Source organism: Panthera tigris, chromosome B3 (genome assembly GCF_018350195.1).
Source record: "Panthera tigris isolate Pti1 chromosome B3, P.tigris_Pti1_mat1.1, whole genome shotgun sequence".
Classification (NCBI taxonomy): domain Eukaryota; kingdom Metazoa; phylum Chordata; class Mammalia; order Carnivora; family Felidae; genus Panthera; species Panthera tigris.
The window spans coordinates 126,398,396-126,421,206 of NC_056665.1; the positions used below are offsets into that span (position 1 = coordinate 126,398,396).

Below are 22,811 nucleotides of genomic sequence, written 5' to 3' on the forward strand. Positions count from 1 at the left end.
GTGTAGATGTTAAGCCGTTTTCCAGCTCCCAGCATCAGCGCCTTGGTGAGGGCTATGAGCTCTGTTTGCTGGACTGACGTTCCGGAGGGTAGAGCCTCCGCCCATACGGTGTCCGTTTCAGTGACCACCGCTGCACCCGCATACCTGTGTCCATCTCGCACAAAGCTGCTGCCCTCAGTGAACTAAGTAGCCTCGGCATCGGGTAGGGGCCGGTTGGTCAGGTCTGTCCGGAATCCATGTACTTGTTCCAGGATTCCTGCACAGTCATGTAGTGGAGCACCTAGGTCAGGGTCGGGCAGCAGGGTTGCAGGATTGAGGGCTGCACTGGGGTGGAACTGTACTCGTGGAGGGTTGAGTAGGAGGCTCTGGTAATGAGTCATATGTGTATTGCTCATCCATTTATCAGGAGGCTGTTTCAGGACTCCTTCAATGGCGTGTGGGGTCGTGATCCAGGTCTCCTGTCCTAGGGTCAGCTTGTCTGCATCCTTGACTAGGAGTGCTGTCGCCGCAATAATTCTTAGGCATGGCGGCCAGCCGCAGCCACTGGGTCTAGTTTCTTAGACAGGTAAGCCACTGGGTGGTTCCAGGGGCCTAAGGCTTGAGTTAGAACCCCTTTTGCTATTCCCTTATGTTTGTCTACAAAGAGGTGGAAGGGCTTCGTAATGTCTGGTAGGCCCAGGGCTGGGGCACTTAGGAGGGCCTTTTTTAACCGATTAAAGGCAGTTTCTTCTTTTTTAGTCCATTTAAATGTTTTCCCCTCTTTGGTAGCTTCATATAGGGGCCTGGCGATCTCAGCAAAACCTGGAACCCAGAGGCGGCAGTAGCCGGTTGATCCTAGGAATTCCCTCACTTCTCTTCTGGAGGTGGGAGTAGGGATCTTTAGGACAGTTTCTTTTCTAGCATCTGATAACCGCCGCTATCCGCCCTCCAGGATATATCCCAGGTAACTTACCCTCTCCCTGCATATCTGAGCCTTCTTCATGGATGCCCGGTACCCTAAGGCCCCCAGGGTAGCCAGCAGGTCCTGGGTCCCTCGCTCACAGTCTTTGGCCATGTTGGCAGCAATCAGGATGTCATCTACGTACTGCAGGAGGGTGAGGCCAGGGTGCTCCCTTCTGTACTCACCCAGGTCCTCGTGTAGTGCCTCGTCGAAGATGGTGGGCAAATTTTTGAATCCCTGAGGCAGCCATGTCCAGGTGAGTTGCCCACTGTAGCCCTCCTCCGGATCATGCCACTCGAAGGCGAACAGGGGTTGGCTCTGGGGTGCCAGTGGCAGACTGAAGAAGGCATCCTTTAAATCTAGTACAGTATACCAGACCCTGGAGGGCGCTGAGGAGCTCAAGAGAATATATGGGTTGGGAACAGTTGGGTGTATGTCCGCGACCCTCTTATTTACTTCCCAGAGGTCTTGTACCGGTCGGTAGTCATTTGTGTGAGGCTTTTTGACCGGCAGTAGGGGGGTGTTCCAGGCAGACTGGCAAGGAACTAGTACCCCTAGGCTTCGTAGTCTCTGGATGTGTGGCTGGATCCCGTTCCGGGCCTCCTGAGACATGGGGTATTGTTTGATCCTTACTGGACTCTCTCCTGGCTTGAGCTCTACCAGGACTGGGGTCCTGTGAGCGGCTAGTCCTATCCCCCCCGTCTCTGCCCAAACCGAGGGGAATTCTTTTAGCCATCTGTCTATATTATCCTCTCTTGGGAGCGCCTCCTGGTGGAGGCGGTATTCATCCTCCAGTTTCATGGTCAGTACCTGGATGGGGTGGCCCTTGCCATCGGTGACCTGAGGCCCCCCTTGTCTGAAAGTTATCTGAGCTCCAATCTTGGTCAGTAAGTCCCATCCTAACAGCAGGTAGGGGCATTCTGGTATTACCATAAAGGAGTGGGATACCCGGCCCATTCCCAAATCTACTGTTCTTCGGGTAGTCCATGAATACTGGCTCATACCAGTTGCCCCTTGTACCCAGGACTTCTTGCTGGCTAGTTTTCCTTGTGGGGTGTGGAGGACTGAATGTTGTGCTCCGGTGTCGACACGGAAGTCAACAGGGGTCCCCTCCACTTTAAGAGTTACCCTGGGTTCGGGGAGAGGGTCCGAACCCCGACTCCCCTAATCACTTAGTTCATCTAGCTCTAGGACTTTTACTCGATCAGTCTTGTTTCCCTTCCCGCCGGCCCTTTTTGGACAATTGTGGGCCCAGTGCCCTATCTCCTTGCAGTATGCGCACTGATCCTTCTGCAGCCTCTGCTTCTCCCCTTGGTGGTTCCTTTACCTTTTCTTGCGTCGTCTGCCAGCTGCCGGAGATGGCGGTCTCGTTCCTTGGGGAAGTCAGCAGTGATAGCTAGTAGTATTCTGGCCAGGTCTCGAGTCTGTTTACTGCTGGCAGCCGCCATGGCGCGAGGCTGCTTGTCCTCAGGAGGCTCCCGGTTATTATATACCTTTTTGGCTACCACCAGTAATTCCTGCAGACTTTTTTCTCCTAGTGTATCTATTTTCTGTAATTTTCTCCTAATGTCTATGGCTGATTGGTTTACAAAGGCCATGATAACAGCTGCCTTGCTTTCTGGAGCCTCTGGATCCATGGGGGTATAGGTACGGAATGCCTCCATGATCTGTTCTAAAAAGGCAGCTGGAGATTCATCTTTTCCCTGTTGTACATTTCCTACCTTGGCCAAATTGGTTGGCTTTCTAGCAGCCATTCGGAGACCCCCCCATTAGAGTCTGACGGTAGACCCGGAGCCTCTCCTTACCTTCTGCCGTGTTGAAATCCCACTGGGGCCGAGTTAAGGGGAAGGAGGCATCTATCTGAGCCTGGTTGGTGGTGGGATTCCCGTCTGCGCCCAGAACTAGTTTTCGGGCCCCATTGAGGATTCTTTCTTTTTCTTCAGTCGTGAACAGGACCTGCAAAAGCTGCTGGCAATCATCCCACGTGGGCTGATGGGTAAAAAGAACAGAGTCTAATAAATCAATAAGCTCTGCCGGTTTCTCGGAAAACTTAGGATTCTGAGCTTTCCAATTGTAGAGGTCACTAGTGGCGAAAGGCCAATAGTGATGGGGCTGATTCCCCTCCACGTCTGGGGGTCCGGTGGCTCACAGGGGCAGAATAGTGGAGTTGGCGGCGGAGGCGGATTGTTCCCTCTGAGCCCTTTGGTAAAGAGCGGGCTTCCCACTGGAGCGTTTCTGCCTCCTGCTCTTGGAACAGCGTCTACCTCCCCCGGAGGGGGAGGATGGTGTTCTTCCGGCATCCTAGAGGGGTTATACGGGGGAGGAAAAAAATAATCCTTCTTCAGTACCCCCCTGTAAGACAGGGTAGAGGGGTGCTGAAGGCTGGATAAGACTTTTCTTCTTCTTTGTCCCCTGCAAAGCAAGAATGGGTTTGGCTCCGGAGGGAGCGGGGCTAGGAAGGGCTTAAGCCAAGAGGGTGGGAAGAGGGGTAGTCTGAGTCTGTCCCATAATGCCCGTCCAGTAAGTCCACAGAACAAAACAGAGAAACACAAAAACAGACAAACAGAGGGCCCCTAGAAAGTCTTCCAACTCCATGGAAGCAAAACTGAAAGCTAGCTTAGACCTTCCAAAACAGATGAGGGGATTCCACGTCCCTCCAGAAGGGAGAATCGGAACGTCTTCCGAAACTCCCGGCCCATGGTCCTCCTGTGCGTCTACTTAGACCGCGTCGGGCACTACCAGAATTCCAGAAATGAGCTCACACAGAAAAGACAGAACAAACAGACAGACACTAACCATGGCCAGTCAGGCTCTCCGGTTCGGGGGTCCCTTGGGGGTCTTGGGGATCCCGGACGAGCCCCCAAATGTTATGCCCAGAATTCGTGATCCCCAAAGACCACCAGGGAGCCGAGTCCGATGCAAAAGCAAAAGAGCCTTTATTCGAGCTAGCTCGAGCTCAATCCCCTACCTGCACCGACGCAGCGGTGAGATACCAGAGAGAGAGAGCAAGTTTCAAAAGGACAAAGGTTTTATTGGGGCCTAGGGGCAGTTGGTGAGGTAATGGCTGTGGCCTCAGCCGATTGGCTGGGGAAGGGTCGTGGCCTCGGCCAATTGGCTGGGGAAGGGTTGGAGTCCTGTTACACAGGTCGCTGGGCGTGTTTTGATCAGGAAGTTTGAACGGGTGAGTGGGAGGTTACTCAAGGGGAGGAGGCGTGGTCTAGGTGAAGGACACAGAACAAGATGGAGTCGGCGGCGGAGGCCCGTCCTTTCAGTTCCAGGCTCTGAGTTGTTAGCAGAGAGCTCGATGTGAGGCTCAAACCCACAGACTGCACGATCATGACCTGAGCCAAAGTCGGATGCGTAACCGACAGAGACACTCAGGCATCCCAATACATTTCTAAGTACACACACACACACACACACACACACACACACACACGCACAGATATATGCATATATACAAATGGCATATAAAAATATGTACAAATGGACATTTATGAAACAGATATATATTTATATGTTTGCTTTCCTTTAATGTTTATTTTTTCAGCTGATACATCCAGCAAAATGTGACTTTACTCTGCATTCCTACAGTATGATTCTTGTTTAACTTGTTTATTGCTGTGTGACAACATACTCCAAAACATATTGATTTAAGCAACAACCCTTTTATTAGTTCATGATTTTCAGTCTAAGCTAGGCTCCTACTTTGTCCTAGAGTGGGTCCCTCACGTAGATGTGTTTTTCAGGTCAGCTTAAGGCAGGGGTTAGTATCTTTCTTTCCAGCTAGTCTTCGGGACTTTCTTTCTCTGTGTAAATTCTCCATTTGGTTCTTTATGTGGTCTTTCCATCGAGATAGCATGTCTTCTTACATGGAGGGTCAGGGTCAGGGTTCCCAAGGGAACAAAAAACAAGGCAGCTGTGAGTGAGATCTTCTTCAAGCCTAAGCTAGGAAATGGCCAGCATCACTTATAATACATTCTGTTGCTTAAAACAAGTCACAGGACCAGCCTCTATTCAAGAGGGAGGGCATTACATGGGAGTGTGCTTACTGGGATCATAAAAATTGAGAGGCATGATTCACTGGAATCTAGTAACCTGGGTTCCCTGGGTACCCTACTGATTCACATTCCTCCACATACAAAATACATTTACCCCTTGCCCTGGACCTTCAAACTTCTCATCTCATCAGCGCTTCAAGTCATGCCTGAGGTCCAGGATCTCATCATCTAAATTATGAAGGTAATAACGCTTCTTGGGTAAAATTCCATTGCTTTCAGGAAATATTTGAATTAAAAAGACATGTTTTCTTTTCCACATCCACGGAACATTTGATGGTAAGACAAGGAAACAACAAATGCGATAGATACTCCCACACAAATGTTTGTGTGAGAGTGGGGTGTGGCCAGTTGGAGACAAAGCACTGGGTAATTGATGTACAGTAATCTTGAAATCCAGCCAAGCATTTAGCACCATCCTCAGCCTCTACTCTGGGGTGGGGGATGTAAATTGGTTGGGACTGATCTCTGTTCCATGTCACCTTATGTTGGTTCTTCCTGTTGCTTGATTTTGTAATCTGGGCCTTTTGACTTTTAACGATTAACTTTCCATAAGAAAAGTTCGATGTTTGCATCTGGGCAGTTTTCTCAAGTCTGCTTTCTCACATTAGAAGTTTTGAAATTCAGAGGCTCATTTGCATTTTGTACTGTCTCTATCCCTTTTAGACCAAATTTATTAATTCCTTTAAAAATGTTGAGGATGTTTTAAAATTTAGATTCCATCCACTCCATTAGACAAAACCCATGCCCACAGATCTCTCCAAGATAGGCCCAACTTCATATGGATATAGAGTCAGGAAGTCATGAAACAGTATACTCAGCATCTCCAGAAGCTCTTTCTTCTAGTGGACAGTGTCTACAAGGCATGTCTTTAAAATCATTTAGAGCCCCTTTTTCTGTCTGAGAGGATCTGAGAAGCTCTCTGCCTTTTGAAATCTTTAGAAAGAGACTTACAGCCAGGTCTTGATTTTAGTCTTAAGTTCACATTTGATTTTTGCCTTGGATTTGATTTTTGCCTTCAGGCCATTTCCATTTTGAGAAACTTGCTAAATTCACAACTATGAATACAAAGTTTTTATTTTCCAACCCAGCACATTCAGGTTGAAAATGTTTCATGTAGATTCTGTTTCAAAATGAAAAGAAGTTCCTTCTTTAATACATCAGTCTCTGTAACCTCTCATGCAGAGCAAAAGAAGCCTGTAAGCACTTGCAGCATTGTCCATGGCAATCTCCTTAGCAAAATTCTTAAGCTTATTAGGAACATTTGCTAATTATTATAGGTGACAGTTTCTCTCATTATCCTTCCAGTAAATCATTCAGATCCCTTTCTTCAGTCTCAAGTAAGGTTTCGTTATTGCTTCCCCACCCTCCTATAGTACTCTCCTTGGAGTGAGTCCTTTGGTGGTCTTCTTACTGGCTGCTCCCAAAGTCAGTGCCGCAGTTTTAGGATTTGTTTTGGCAGTCCCCACCTACCCCCCGCCCCATGCCGCCCTCACTGGTTGCTAGGTTGGTCATATTTTACTTTAATTATATATGGGTACATATCAAACCACTCCCAAGGCAGTGGATTAAAATAACATTCTTTTTACTCATAGTTCTCAGTCTGGCTGAGCCCAGCTAGGCAGTTCTTACTCTGTTTTTGTCAGCAGGCATTTGTGTAGCTGCATTTAGCTGTAGGGTTCCCTGGGGTCTGGCCTTAGCTATAACACTAGGATGGTAAGACTGTCTCCCTCTCCATCTCCCCTCCCCTTGTTTCTCCTCCCTCCCCACGCCCCTTTCTCTCTGGGTGGTGTGCAGTTTCAGGAATTCTGTTTCTCTATTTGTTCTCTTCTGGGAGGGTAGACATAGTTCATACATGGAAACTCAGTGACTCAGCACCAAAGAGCACCAAAATGGAAACTTCCAGACATTATTTCAGTTTAGTACTGGAACTGACACAACATTACTTCTGCTACCTTATCCATGCTTAAACAAGTCCCAGGACCAGTCCATATTTAGGAGGAATGTGAATCCCATGAGGCAAGCTTCACTGTGGTCCACCCATGTAAAAGAAGTCATATGTCTAAAGCAAAAACATTTTTCCCCCTCTAAGTTGAAGTCATTCTTCTAAAATCTTTTTGCTAGATTTGATGTGTTCTTAGCCAGTGAGAAATCTGCTGTTTGATGGTTTCCAGTTATCCTATCAGGAAACTTGAGGTGTTTAGGCCACCCATAGACCAACTAGAGAAGAGTCCTATGAGTTGCCTCTTAATTGTCAACAGAGCTATTAGAGTCTAATTTACATGACCATGAAAGCTCCTTGGAGGTGATGGTGCAAAATAACTAAGGGCAAGAAAGATTAACTATCCTTTAAAGATTTAGATAGTCTGAGAATAACAACTGCTCTAACATCTTTCTAAATAAGTATTGGTTATTTCACATGTGTGCACACACAGGCTTTGTGTGTGTGTGTGTGTGTGTGTGTGTGTGTGTGTGTGTGAGGGGGGGGTAGAAGGTAGTTGATATTGATTGGAAGATACAGGAGCAGAGCAGAAATGGAAAGAGAAAGAGGGATCCAAGAAGTCAATAGTTAAAAGAACTTGAAAACATGATCCTTGAACAACTATATAGATGTACTTATTTAGAGACACTAAAGCACTTGTGTAGTTTTCTCTTAAGTAATATTGTATTCAGTTTTAAGGATGATGGTTGATGGAAATGATAGAAACAATTTGAAAATATCAACTTTTTCTTCCAAATGATCTGACCTGTAGCCTATTTTTGTAAATAAACTTTTATTAAAATAAACCCACACTCATTCATTTTCATATTTTCTATGGCTGCTATCATGCTAAAATGCCAGAGGTTAGTAGTTTCAGTACAACCATACGGCCCACAGAGCTGAAAATACTTATGATCTGGCCCTTTACAGAAAAGTTTCACTCATTACTAATCTAGGGAAAGTCCTGAAAAAGCAAAAAAGGTTACCTGTGAAAACGTCACTTATTGATCCATCTTTATATAGCTCAAATAACTAAGATGCAGCTCCATTTCTATAGGGTCTTGTTATCCAAATAGAAGGTAGATAATACACCAATGCAGGAAACCATAACTCTTTGGCATTTGGACATTTAGTCTTTAATTCACTGAAACAAACAGAAAAAGATTTTCATAAATATTGTCGCTGATGGAATGTCCCAATTCATAATTTCATTTAGAAATGTGGAAAGGAGATTATATTTTAGGGGCATGTTTTTAAAAGAAATAATATTCAATTCCATTGGCATATAGTAAATAGAATTAATTGAAAATCTGGTTCAAAACCAAATTCATTCATTTTCTACCTTTAAACTGATAACTCACTTCCCATTTATTAATTATCTAAAATATCCAAAACACATATGCAAATATCATAGACATCAGAATAAGTACAAGAATAATTTTCATCATTTTGCCAGATTAAAAAAATTACTAATGTTTTCAAAATCTCCAATATAAAAATAACAGCCAACAATTAATTCATTGCATTTTGAGCAAAATCATCAACACAGGCAAAATTTCACAAATAAATTACCATTATTTAGCATTTGGGAAATAGACTTATATCAATCAAAATGAGTATCTCTCATTTTGGGAAAACTTTCTTTTTTTTTTAATGTTTATTTTTGAGAGAGCATGCACACAAGCAGCGAAAGGGCAGAGAGAGAGAGTGAGAGAGAGAGAGAGAGGAGAGAGAGAGACAGAGAGAGAGAGAGAGAGGGAGAGAGAGAGAGAGAAATAGAAGATCCCAAGCAGGCTGTATGCTGTCAGTACAGAGCCTGATGTGGGGCTCAAGTTTGAGAACTGCAAGACCATGACCTGAGCCAAAATCAGATGCTTCACCAACTGAGCCACCCAGTCTTCCCTGGGAAAACTTTTTGCAAAAAATTCTAGAGGCACCTTGGTGGCTCAGCCAGTTGAGTGGAGGACTTTGACTCAGGTCATGATCTCAAGGTTCATGAGTTTGGGCCCCACTCAGAGCCTGGAGCGTGCTTCAGAACCTTTGTCTTCCTCTTTCTGCCCTTCCCCCACTCACACTGTCTTTTTCTCTCAAAATAAATAAACATTAAAAATTTTTTTAGAAGTCTAAAGTAGTAGCAATTAACGCTTCCTGAGAAATTGCACTGTGATAAGCATTGTGCAAGAAGGGTATATTACTTTCACAGATGAGATTTATGGATCATAAGCAATTAGACAAAAATCATAAATACAATGGCTGTGCTATTTATGTTTTGCTGTCTCTGAGATTATGTGAAGGGAGGAATGAAGATAAATTTTCAGAACGGGTTATCTATGTTGTGAGGAATTTATAGCACTTGTATTAGAATGTAGATTCCTAGAGGGAAAGAGCCTCAGTGTGTTTATTTTGCTTTCTTACAGCTTTCTTTACACATCCAGCAAAGAAGATAGTTGGTGTTTGCAGAAGTGAAAAAGTACCTTTGGTTTTATTTCAAGTATTACTGCACAACTTTTCAAGAATTCATATAAGCAATGAGGCATATATTCAAAACACTTATTTTTTTTATTCCAGAGATATGAAGATGTCCTTCCAAAGACATGTTCAGTTATTAACCTATTGGATTTTATAGGCATTGTGTAAGAATCATAGTTCAAATGTCTTGCTCCCTGATCCTCATTAACTTGGGTGAGAATTTATACCTGAGGGGACTGTCAGCTCTCTTGCATTTCTGCTTATTTATCTGTGCTAACTTCAGGTTTGTAACACTTCTTTATAATTTTCCTTTCATATCTTGAGTCACAAACTATATAAGAGCTGAAGACTGGTCAGTATATTAACTGGAATAAAGTCTGACAATTCCTAAGCCAAATCCAGGGAGCTGTCTATATCCTTATACTTTCTCATCCCACACTCCAGAAGGCTTCTCTTACAACTTGGTGTAAAAGACATTGATGGATGTAAATTCTGACTACTTCGGGAACCTATTTCCAAAGCCCAAGCCTGCATCTAGCTCTGCACTTTGCAGTCAACTTTATCACATTTCTTTGTCAAAATCCATAATCCCTTATCTCAATCCTTTGGTTGTACTTCCCACTAAGTAAAATTCCTGTCTTTGTATGGAGCAGGTGATTGAGTCAATGGCAGAGACTGCTAAGTGTGCACCAAAACTATTTACTTTTTTGGGCACACAGCTAGATTACATTTTCCAGAATCCCTTTGGATAGGGGTGGTCCTATATAGAGTTTCAACTAATAAAAGTAAGTGGAAGGAAAGTATGCCAGTTCCCAGGTCTGGCTCATAAAATCACCTCCCTGGGTTATTGCTCTTTTTTCTTCAGATGCTAGTCGGCAGCACCTTGGGAGACTTAGGAAGGTATATGGTAAGGATAGCAGAGTTTCTGTCAGCTTGGGACACTGAAGGACTGCAACCGCATGGCACAGGAAAACTGTGCTCCTGCGTGGATTCAACATAAGTGAGGAATAAACTTCTGTGTGTTAAATATGGCATTCTGTTATTTGGAGGTTAGAATAAAGCATTAATGTATTCTGTCTTAAAATCGATTTTTTCCAAATGAAGATGTTTTTTCTTTTAATACCAACTTAGGGAGATACTAATTGGTAAGCACTAATTGTTGAATCAATCAAAGGTACACATGAATAAGTAACGTATCCTATCCTTATTGTTGTTGCTTCCCAATCTGGCTTATTATTGACCTATATAAATACAAAATTTGCAGATATAAATAGTATTTAGTATTTCTAACTTGATAATACTTTTTTAATTTTTAATTTTAGGGAGAGCATGAGCGAGGAAGAGTAGTAGAAAGGGAGAGAGAGAGAATCTCAGGCAGGCTCCATGCTCAGCATGGACTCAATCCCACGACCCTGGAATCATGAGCTAAGCTGAAATCAAGAGTCAGACACTCAACTGACTGGGCCACCCAGCCGCCCCTAACTTGATAAAATAGTTTTATAATGCAAAGACAAATGTATATGAGTAAGTATATGTCATATAGAGAGTATGTATATAAATGGCAAATGCATTATTCTTTTAACTACTACATTGACCTGCTATGCCAGGCACCGTGCAAAATCCTGCAGATACAACAGAATGCCACCAAGAAAAGTTATGTGTTTGTGGGCCTCACATTCTAGTGGTAGAGAAGACAATTATTTTAATTTATCAAAGACATATTTATTATTATTATTAACTATTCAAGTACTTATTTGTTTTAATATCTTTATATAGTTATATTCTTAGATTTTGTTTATCATACTTGATATAACTTAGGGCAGCCTGCAACAAATATTATTCTTTTTAATTTTTTTAATGTTTATTTACCTTTGAGAGAGACAGAGATAGAGCAGGAGTGGGGGAGGGACAGAGAGAGAGGGAGACACAGAATCCAAAGCAGGTTCCAAGCGCTGAGCTGTCAGCACAGAGCCTGACATGGGGCTTGAACCCAAGAACCACAAGATCATGACCCGAATGAAAGTTGGACACTTAACCGACTGATCCACCCAGGCGCCTCACAAATATTCTTTAATAATGCATAATATATCTGCAGTTGATAACAACATTTACAGTTTAACAGTAATTTTATTTATTTATTTATTTATTTATTTTTAATATAATTTATTGTTAAGTTGGCTAACATACAGTGTATACAACGTGCTCTTGGTTTTGGGGGTGGATTCCCATGATTCATCACTTACATACAACACTGAGTGCTCATCCCAACAAGTGCCCTCCTCAGTGTCCATCACCAATTTTCCCCTCTCCCTGTCTCCCCCATCAACCCTCAGTTTGTTCTCTGTATTTAAGAGTCTCCTATGGTTTGCTTCCCTTCCTCTCTGTAACTATTTTTTTCCCCTTCCCTTCCTCCATGGTCTTCTGATAAGTTACTCAAGTTCCACCTATGAGTGAAAACATGATATCTGTCTTTCTTTGACTGACTTACTTCACTTAGCATAATACCCTCCAGTTCCATCCACGTTGCTGCAAATGGCAGGATTTCATTTTCTCATTGCCAGGTGGTATTCCATTGCATATATAAACCACATCTTCTTTATCCATTCATCAATTGATGGAAATTTAGGCTTTTTCTGTAATTGGGCTATTGTTGAACGCAGTGCTATAAACATTGGGGTACATGTGCCCCTATGAGTCAGCACTACTGTATCCTTTGGATAAATTCCTAGTGGTGCTATTGCTGGGTTGTAGGGTAGTTCCATTTTAATTTTTTGAGGAACCTCCACACTGTTTTCCAGAGCAGCTGTACCAGTTTGCATTCCCACCAACAGTGTAAGAGGGTTCCCGTGTCTCCACATCCTCACAAATATCTTTTGTTTCCTGAGTTGTTAATTTTAGCCACTCTGACTGGTGTGAGGTGGTATCTCATTGTGGTTTTGATTTGTATTTCCCTGATGATGAGTGATGTTGAGCATCGTTTCATGTGTCTGTTGGCCATCTAGATGTCTTCTTTGGAAAAGTGTCTATTCATGTCTTCTGCCCATGTCTTCACTGGATTATTTGTTTTTTGGGTGTTGAGTTTGAGAAGTTCTTCAGAGATTTTGGATACTAACCCTTTATCCCATATGTCATTTGCAAATATCTTTTCCCATTCTGTCGGTTGCCTTTTAATTTTGTTGATTGTTTCCTTTGCAGCACAGAAGCTTTTTATCTTGATGAGGTCCCAATAGTTCATTTTTGCTTTCAATTTCCTTGCCTTTAGAGATGTGTCGAGCAAGAAATTGCTGTGGCTGAGGTCCATTCTTGTAAGTGGAGTGTTAAAGTCATCTGCAATTACCGTATTCTTACCAATAAGATTGCTTATGTTTGTGATTAATTGTTTTATATATTTGGGTGCTTTGAATTTGGTGCATAAACATTTATAATTATTAGTCCTTCTTGAGAGATAGACCCTGTAATTATGATATAATGCCCTTCTTCATCTTTTGTTACAACCTTTAGTTTAAAATCTAGTTTGATATAAGTATGGCCACTCTAGTGTTTGACTTCCAGTAGCATGATAGATGGTTCTCCATCCCCTCATTTTCAATCTGAAGGTGTCCTCAAGTCTAAAATGGGTCTCTTGGCATGTAGATGGATCTTGTTTTATTATCCATTCTGATATCCTGTGTCTTTTGATTGGGGCATTTAGTCCATTTACATTCAGCGTTATTATTGAAAGATAGGATTTAGTGTCAATTGTGCTATCTGTAGGTTTCATGCTTATGGTAATATCTCTGGTCCTTTGTAGTCTTTGCCACATTTCACTTACAGAGGCCCCCCCCTTAGGATCTCTTGCAGGACTGATTTAGTGGTTGTGATCTCCTTCAGCTTTTGATTGTCTGGGAAAACCTTTATCTCTCCTTCTATTCTGAATGACAGCCTTGCTGGATAAAGGATTCTTGGCTGCCTGTTTTTCCTATTCAGCACATGAATATTTCCTGCCACTCCCTCTGGACTGCCAAGTTTCAGTGGATAGGTCTGCTCTACCCTTATGTGTCTATCCTTGTGGGTTAAGGCCCGTTTGTTCCTAGCTGCTTTCAGAATGCTCTGTATTTTGCCAGTTTCACTATGATATGTTGTGGAGAAGATAAATTCCTGTTATGTCTGAAGGGAGTTCTCTGTGCCTCCTGGATTTGAATGTCAGCTTCTGTTCCCAGATTGGCGAAGTTCTCAGCTATGATTTGTTCAAGTAAACCTTCTGCCCTTTTCTCTTTCTGTCTTCTTCTGGAACGCCTATGATACAGATATTATTACGTTTCATTGAATCATTTAGTTCTCTAATTCTCCCCTCGTGGTCTAGAATTTTTTATCCTTCTTTTCTCAGCTTCATCTTTTGCCATAATTTTATCTTTTATTTCACTTATTCTCCCCTCTGCCTCTTCAGTCCTCACTGTCACTGCATTTAGTTTCTCTTGCACCTCATTTCTTAATTCGTCATGACTATCTTTTAGTTTCTTGATGTCTGCAGCAAGATTCTCTGCTGTCTTCTATGCTTTTTTTCAAGCCTAGTGATTAATCTTATGACTATTACTCTAAATTTTTTATCAGATATCTTGTGTATATCTGTTTGAGCAATTCTTTAGCTGTCATTTCTTCCTGGAATTTCTTATGAAGAGAATTCTTTTGTCATTTTGGCTGGTTTTCTGTCCTTTATGTGTTTTAAAACTTGTTATGTGTCCTACACCTGCGAGCACTGTTATATTACAGAGGGGTCATATACTGTCCAGGGCATGGCCCTTCAGGAGGTGTTTTTTTTTCAGGCGTGTTACCTACTCTCTGTTGTTGTGACTCTGGTTGCTTTATCTCCCTACTTGTAGTGATCGTTTGGACCCTCCACCAGATGTGTTTTGATTTTTTCTTTGAAGTAACCCTAGAAAAAGAAATTTAAAAAAGGGGGGTGGTGTTGGTGGAAGAGGCCTTATCCCATACAAAGAGAGAAATGACAGGGGTGGGGAAAAAGAAAATAAAAGAAAATTGACCAGGCAAAGAAACTATATGGCCTAATCCAGAGAGAGACAGAGAGAGAGAGAGAGAGAGAGAGAGAGAGAGAGAGAGGGAGAGGGAAATGAAGGAGATACAGAACAGGTATAGAGAGAATAGACTAAATATGTCTGCTTAAATAAACCAACAACCAGAACAACGAGACTAGAGAAGGGAAGAAATAAGAAGAAAAAAAAATGTAATAATTGTCCAAGAACTAAATCAGAAAATTCAAAATCTCTGGTTTCCTTGGAACTGGCGGCTGCGCTGGTCTGGAGGAAGTGCTGTCTGGTTGGGCGTGTCAATCTTGCTCCAGTAGATACACAGTTACCGCCAGCGGAGGGGCGTGGTTTGGTGTATGCAGGTACCCCCTCCACCGCGGCCTCTTGTCTGTTCCCTGAGACCCCACCTTGTTGCTGACTGGGAGAAAAATGGCAACACCCCAGTGTCCCCTCCCCAGACCGGGTGTCCCAAACCACTCTGTTACAGGCTGCCCTGGCGGTGCTGTGCAGGTGTGAGTAGGCCGTCCCTCCCCCCACCCCCGCCCGGGCTCCACAGGCTCCCGTACCTCCCTAGCACTCGTCTAGGATCCAAACCCTGATGTCTAAAGGGATCCCACTCCTCACTCCTTGGTTCTGGGGAAGTGCCACTCCTCCCTGCTGAAAAAGGGTGTCTGGCTGGTGGAAGCAGGCAGGGTCCTTTGTCCTTGGAACGGCTATATAGCTTCTTCCCACAACACTCAAGGGAGGAGACTGCTTTCTCCCACTGTGGACTGTACCTCTGAACTAGTTACTGAGCCTGGGGTAGCTCCCCTCCTCCCCAGGTGCCTGAACAGAGCAGCCTGCCCCAGTCCAGAGATAGCAGTTAGAGATAGGATCTTTCTCCGTTTTTTCCGATTCCCAGCCTGTGGTTTTTCTCTTCTCCAAATACAATCCTACACTTCCACAGCCTCTCTTTCTCTTCCTTTTGCCTCTCCACGGAAGGGGATCCCTCCCCTCCATGCCTACGCTGCCCATTTTATCTCTCCCAGTTCACAATCGCACCTAAGGCCTGCCAGGTTGTCCCAGTGGGCCCCTGGAGGCGCTCTGTCACTCTGTAGCCTGGACTTTTGGAATTCCAAGTCCTCTGGCCTCAACACTGCTGTGTTTGAGGGATGAGGGAACTTTGAGTCCCCCTACTTCTCCACCATGTTGGATCAGCTCCAGGTTTGAATTCTTAAAAGAGAGCATGCAGCCTGCATGCCTGCCAGAGCCAAAGACATTCAATAATTTTAAAAATCACATTTATTTACTTCCTATAAACTAGTGTTGCAGGGTCCCTGGGTGGCTCAGTTGGTTAAGTGTCCGTCTTTGGCTCAGGTCATGATTGCATGGTTCGCACGTTTGAGCCCCACATTGGGCTCTGTGCTGACAAGTCAGAGCCTGAGTCTGCCTCAGATTCTGTGTCTCCCTCTCTCTCTGCCCCTACCGTCCTCATGCTGTCTCTGTCTCTCAAAAATAAGTAAATGTTAAAAAAACAAAAAAGAAAAAAAGTGGAAAAAAAAAAGAAACGTGTTGAGAATATATGGTAGTTGTACCTTCGTGTATCATTCTACTAACTTTGTTGAAGTAAATAATTTTCACAGATAAATTTTAAATAAAATCCTCTTTTATGGCTATGGAAATGTATCTATATAGTGTTTCAGTAGGTAGAGAAGGAATTGAATAGTTCCCTGTACCTGCCAGTCTTTTCACATAACATAGACATTTGTGATTTCTTTCAGGGATAATATATTCTAAATAAATATCATTTTAAAATCTGTTCCTGTCTTTTCTCTTCACAGTGAAATAATAGGCTACAAACCCCAACATAAACTCTGTTCTCCTCTGTGAAGGTTTTCTTAATGACCTTTCTCTGAATTTCCAGGCAGGTATTATCTACTGTTCTCACTGTTTAGCCATCACTATTTGTTTTCAATTATTCCAACTTCCAATTATGACAACAATAATTGGACTTCTTGTGTTGCTCGATTTTTGTCCAAGAAGCAAATTTTTAACCTTAAGTATTTGGCAGTAATTGAGTACAGATAAGTGCTTCATATCTTCAAATATACTAATGGACAAAATAAAGATTAATTGGTTAATTAAAATAATTTTAAAGGTACTTAGATATCTTGCCAAGGACATACTTTAAGAATACTAATATGAAATTATCAGTGCTTCAGAAAAAAGTACAATAAAACAGTTTAATATAGTAGGAGATACTTCAAGGCATTATCACCATGACAAGTTAGTCCTTAAGCAAAGAAAAGCTAAAGAAGTCAACAGAATAAATTTTCACTAAGATGATGCGATTTCCCAGTCTTCCTTAGTGGAATTCACAGTAAGCCACCCCACTTGTTATTCTTGCTAGTGTGGGTTTTTCTTAAATTGATTAGAGCCAATAGGCACATTTCATCATGTCTTAGAGAACATAATGCTATAACATTCTGACTTAAAGAGGAAACATTTTTTAGGAACGTGCACATAGATTTTAAAAAGGCTTCTAGTTCTTCATTTTACTACCCATCTGCAGATCTTTGTTTATCACACAAATGTACCTATTCTCTTCTTTCATATAAACGCAAGTACTAATTAGCGCTCTGAGATATGTTAGCATCGTGCAATCTTAGTTCTAACTTTTCACCCATCCACACAACCAACTTAGTAAGATAATCTAGATAGCTGGTTGCCTTATGTGTCTTATATTTTCTCCCAAAAAGAATCATGGTTTATCAGGTTATTTTAAAAATATATTTTGAAATATTCTGTGTAAGAACATATGTGCATAGTTTAAAAAATAAAACATAAAAAACTAGTGTCCCTTATGTACCTCACCTCAACATTCCCCCTTTCCTTACTTTCAAGATAACTACTCTCTTGAATTTAGGATTGATCATTTCCATGGATTTCTTTATATTTGTATTATGTAAGCATCTTTCTTCAACACTGTAGGGTTTGCATGCGCTTGAACTTTATATATACATATATCAGTCATGTCCTTTTTCAACTTGCCCTTCTTTCCTCAATATTATGTTTGTAAGATTAATGCCTCCCAATATGTGTAACAAAAACTACCAAGCTGCTAATTTTTTAAATCTGTTTTTTTGGGGGAAAGCGTCATACAGCTAGACTCTATTTCCTAGCCTTTATAGGTAAGTGTGGCCATATGATAGAGGTCTATGTAATGGAACATGACTGGAAAGGATGGGATATTTCTGGTCCAAGTATTTTAACTAACACTGACATCTTTGCATTTCTGTTTGCAGGATGAAGATGATGACAAGATCCTAGAGGATGGGGAACTACGAGGTGGAAAAGCCTAGTCCCCAAAGTGCCACTTGGAGAAAAGCTGACAGCTGATGAAGAATACCTGCTTTATATATTTTGTAAGTAAAGAAATAATTATCTATAGTTTTTGAGCTATTATACACAGCATTTGTTGTTCCAGCTAATAGTACTTACAGCTTTAGCTCTTTTGTTATATTACCTTTTTTCAAATAAAAATATACCAAATTTATTTATCCATTCTTCTGTTAGTGCTAGTTTCCCTAGTTTTTCGTTTTTAGGAATAATATTGTGGTAATAATTTCATACACATCTCCTTGGACACAGGGGCAGGATTTGTACTGGACTGCGTGTGTGTGTGTGTGTGTGTGTGTGTGTGTGTGTGTATGGGATATTGGTTGAAGTTAAACTCTACTACATCTTCCAATTTGCTGGATTTTTGTCAAAGTGATCTCCATAGTGCTTTGACATCTTAAATACCACTGGCTGTTTTTCACATTCTAGGAATATTTTTGACTCTGAAAAACCTGAGATTCTCTTTTGAAGTAGAGAGCTAAATTTTTTTTTATCTTATTATCACTAATTCTTCATTGGTTGTACAATGGGGTTGAGAGGAAATAACAGTGATTGCTAAATTATTATCTACCAGTCATTTATCATTTTGATATCACCTAATTCATCAACTCTGGAAGGTAATCAGGATATCAGAAAAGATTTATCTTAAAAAAAAAAAGGAAAGCAGTTCAAGATGGTAAGTCAAAGATTATATATGGAATGATGAGCAAAGCAAATCATACACATATGGGTATACATCTTTACTCTAGAAAATAATGATAGTATATAATTTATATAAATAAAAAACACAACATAGAACCATCATCTCAATCAGTCGAAAGTTAGTAGGGGTTGGGGCACCTGGGTGGCTCAGTTGGTTGAGCATCTGACTTTGGCTCAGGTCATGATCTCACAGTTTGTGGGTTCAAGCCCCGCATCAGGCTCTGTGCTGACAGCTTGCTCAGAGCCTGCAACCTGCTTCAGATTCTGTGTCTCCTTCTCTCTCTCTCTGCCCCTCCCCTGCTCATGCTCTGTCTCTCTCTCTCTGTCTCTCAGAAATAAATAAATGTTAAAAAAAAAATTAAAAAAAGAAGTTAGTAGAGGTCTTATTATAGTTGTAATACTCCACAGTTTTGTGTTTCTATAAATATTTGAAGAGAAAAGTAATAATGTAAGAATTTATCAGTATAATGGATTTATGCTAAATATATTTTGTACTCATCAAAAGAATAGGAACTTTTTTAATATAAGTAGGCTTCACGCCCAGCAAAGAGCCCAATGCAGGGCTTAAACTCAGGAAACTTGAGATCAAGACGTGAGCGGAGACCAAGAGTCAGATGCTTAACCGACTGAGCCATCCAGGAACCCCTAGGAATGTATTTTTAACTTCAAAGCTATAAAAATTGACTTTAGTGGGTCACTCAGCATTTTTAAAGAAGTAAATAAAAAAAATGAGATTGCAAAACACATACTCAGTAAATACTGTTTTTAAAAAATATTTATTTTATACTTATATATTTATTATATAATATAGTATATTATATATATTACTATTAGTAATATATACTAGTGAATTTCATAAATTGATAAGAAAATAATAAATTACTAAGTAAAAATGGGCAAAAGATATAAACGTTGTTCACGGAAGAAAGGGCGGTCAAATTTCAGTTGAATAAATGGAAATATTCTAATCTCACTGATAGATTTAAAATAATAAAAAAATTAAACATCTATTTACTGATACATTTCGTTCATTGAAATTAAATAATTTTAAGTACATGTATTCAGGAAAAATTATGGCTAAATAGAATCTCACATAAATTACTTAAATTGTTCAGGAGCTTTTTGGTAGGGTATGTAAGAATACTTTAATAATGGTTAACATTTTAGAAGTAGGACTTGTTTTCTTATGAGAAAGACATATTTTCATCACATACTCTTTATTCTCTGTTCTTTTTATCATGTTCAAGTATAAATTTTGGGGTTTTGTACTTTAATACTTGAATGATCATTTAGTTAATAGCAAAATATGAAGCATATTAGCTTACTGTTGCTACATTACAAATTACCACAAACATCGTGGCATAAAACGACCCATATTCATTACATAAAAGTTATTTGTAAATCAAGAGTCCAGACAGAGCTTAACTGGATCCTCTGTTCTCAGCTTTACAAGGATATAATCAAGGTGGTCATTGGGTTGTGTTCTTAAAAAGGGGCTCAGCTGGAGAAAAACCCACTTCCAGGCTCACTCAGCTGGTTGGCAGAAATAATTTCCTTGAGGTGTTAATACTGAGGGCCTCGACTTCTTGCTGGCTATTGGTTGGAGGCCCACCACCCTCAGCTTCTAGAGGCCACTCACATTTCCTTCTTCCTAGAAGCCACTCATATTTTCTTGTCGCTTGGGTTTTTTCAACATGGTTGCCTACATTATCAAGTCATATAGGACAATCTCTAAATAGTGTTTGAGAGTCTTTAGATAGATTGCTAGCAAGGTGAAATTTTACATAACGTAATCATAGGAGTGACATCCAATCATCTTTGCCACATTTCCTGGTTAGAAGCCAGTCACAGGTCTCACCCACATTCAGTGGAAGGGAAATAATACCAGAATTAATACTAGGAGAGTGGGGGTCATGAGGGGCCTAAATTTATTTACCACATGAAGGGAATATTTAATATTTAATGGAAGAAAATATAATGAATGGCTGATGTGATAACTAATCAGAAACAAACCATAACTAAATAAAAACAAGCAAACAGACAATATCTTAGTGTTTCTTATATGTAATAGTCTTACTGTATAGTAATACAAATTGAATGTGTTATATGCTTTATATAGGTTATTTCTCTATTTTTCAATTTTGTCAGAAATGTTTTTATCTATAAGTAGAGTCAAATTTTTAAGCATGATCTAGATTTTCTAAATATTTGGAGACCATTCATGAGACCATTCATAAAAAGTTTGAATAAATTCCTAGTGCTTCCTTTTTAATCATCCTTATAACTCTTGGATGCTACAGAAAGGCAAATTTAGATTTTTTGAATTTAAGTTGTGCCGAGATAAATTCCAAGACAGCAGGAGATATAACTCAGAGAGGTTATGTAAATAATTAACCTTTGGAAATAACACTTGGTATGCAAACACACATGTCAATAAAAATAATTACCAGATTCTGTTCACCTTTAGCCAAAGATTGCAGTGGGTAATTTAAAGAAAATTTGAAATATTTGCATATCCATTCACAGTGTTATCTTTTCTCTGGGTCTTAGTATTAATAAGCCAACCAGCAAAGCTTCCATATTGGTGCATAAAAAGGGACACGGTGATCATTTGACTGACAAGCAGTTACAGCCCTTTCATCAGACAAATTGATTTTGGGCTTTATTTGTAGACAGTTTGAGGCAATAAGCTGATTTCGTAAGGTATCGATGTTGCTCCATAAATGACAAAAGGAATTTTCTAGCAAAAAGTCTGACAAGGAGGAAATGGTGTTGCTATAAGAATAGAAGATTTACCACGAGTTTTTTTATTTGTCAATATATGATCTTCACACAGAATAAAACCTGGGAATATAAACAGACACCTTTTTTTTGGTTGTAAAGCATTCAATTGACACTTTAATTATCTAGTTTGTTTTAGGCACTATTGAAATTCTCTTAGCTTTTTAATTCTTTCTCTCACAGATTTAAAGTAATTATCATCTTCATCCATTTGGATGAATGTTAAATGAGATTATGATGCTTCCATTGTTAAGAGTGGCTTCCATTTTTTATGACTACAGAAGATCATGCCCTTTTAGAAGGTATCCAGCAAAGGTCCTTTTGGCCTCCTTTTGAAATTTTGACAATTTTATATCTAAAGATTTCATCTTTATGATCTATTTTATTTACACTGCATTGAGGCATTTAGGGGGAAATTATGTTTATTCTAATGGCACAGATTATTTAAATGATACACTAAAGGAAGGAAGGAAAATTACCCTCCTGTGAAATAGGTATTGGTTTTGTTTTCCATTCTCATCTCCAATCCAACCTCCTCCCTCTCACTCTTGAAGTTCACACTTTGTTACTCTCCTTTCAGGAATGGATACTATAAGATATTTTGATTATGTACATAATTTTGTCTGTCAAATATCCTATGTGAGATGGGATATGCTAGCTTCTCATTTCATATATATATATGTATATATATATAATCTTAAAAAATATATATATACACATATATATGAATGTGTGTATATATACATATACTTATATATACAATAGCTTACCAAATAGTTTCCTGTCTTATAAATGTGACCCCAAATAATCTATGTTTGTATTTTATTAAAGTATTCTAACAGAAGTGACATATTTGCATATTAATAAAAGGGTACATAATGGTGGCAATGATGAAACTCTTTGAGTGTGCACCATATGCCACATCCTGAGTCCGGGCCTGGTATTTCACACCTGTAGAGATGCTGTGTAGCTTGATAAGGGCATGGGCTTAGACAGTGTCAGACTCTGTGCTTTCCCATCCTGGCTCTGCCACTTCCTGGCATTGTTTGTATGTGCACATACTTAATCTCTGCTTTGAGTTTACTGGTTTGTAAAATGTGAATGATAATCTAGCTACTTATGACTTAATTGGAACATTGAATGTATTGGCATATGTAAACCACTTTTTAAAAATGCATGGGACACAGTAAGTGTCCATAAATGTTAATGAATATTCCTAACTCTAACTCTCACAACTATGCTACTTTACAAATGAGCAATCGGAGAAGGAGAAGGTTTAGATACTGTTGTCATATTCTAACAACAGAATGGGCCTAAATAGCTGAAACCTGAATGCTAGGCTCCTAACTCACATCAGCACACTCTTCCTCACCTTGCTTTATTTACATGGTTAAGTAGGTTAAATTTGTGACTTAATAGCAACTTGAGGGACTTGAGTCATAATGGGGATGAACTCATTACTTTAAAGAAATGAAGCG

At 40.4% G+C, this 22,811-nt stretch overlaps 1 long non-coding RNA gene across 3 annotated transcripts in view; it reads left to right on the forward strand.

Moving 5' to 3' along the window:
• The window catches only part of LOC122239676, a 279,979-nt gene that overhangs the window by 20,194 nt on the left and 236,974 nt on the right, over nucleotides 1-22,811 (forward strand). For 2 of the 3 annotated variants that reach the window (XR_006219021.1, XR_006219020.1), the window contains exon 2: nucleotides 17,757-17,876. This is a non-coding gene — a long non-coding RNA (uncharacterized LOC122239676). Of the gene's footprint in view, nucleotides 1-10,890; nucleotides 10,973-17,756; nucleotides 17,877-22,811 lie in introns of those variants that run through there. The other variant, XR_006219022.1, reaches the window with a different exon arrangement.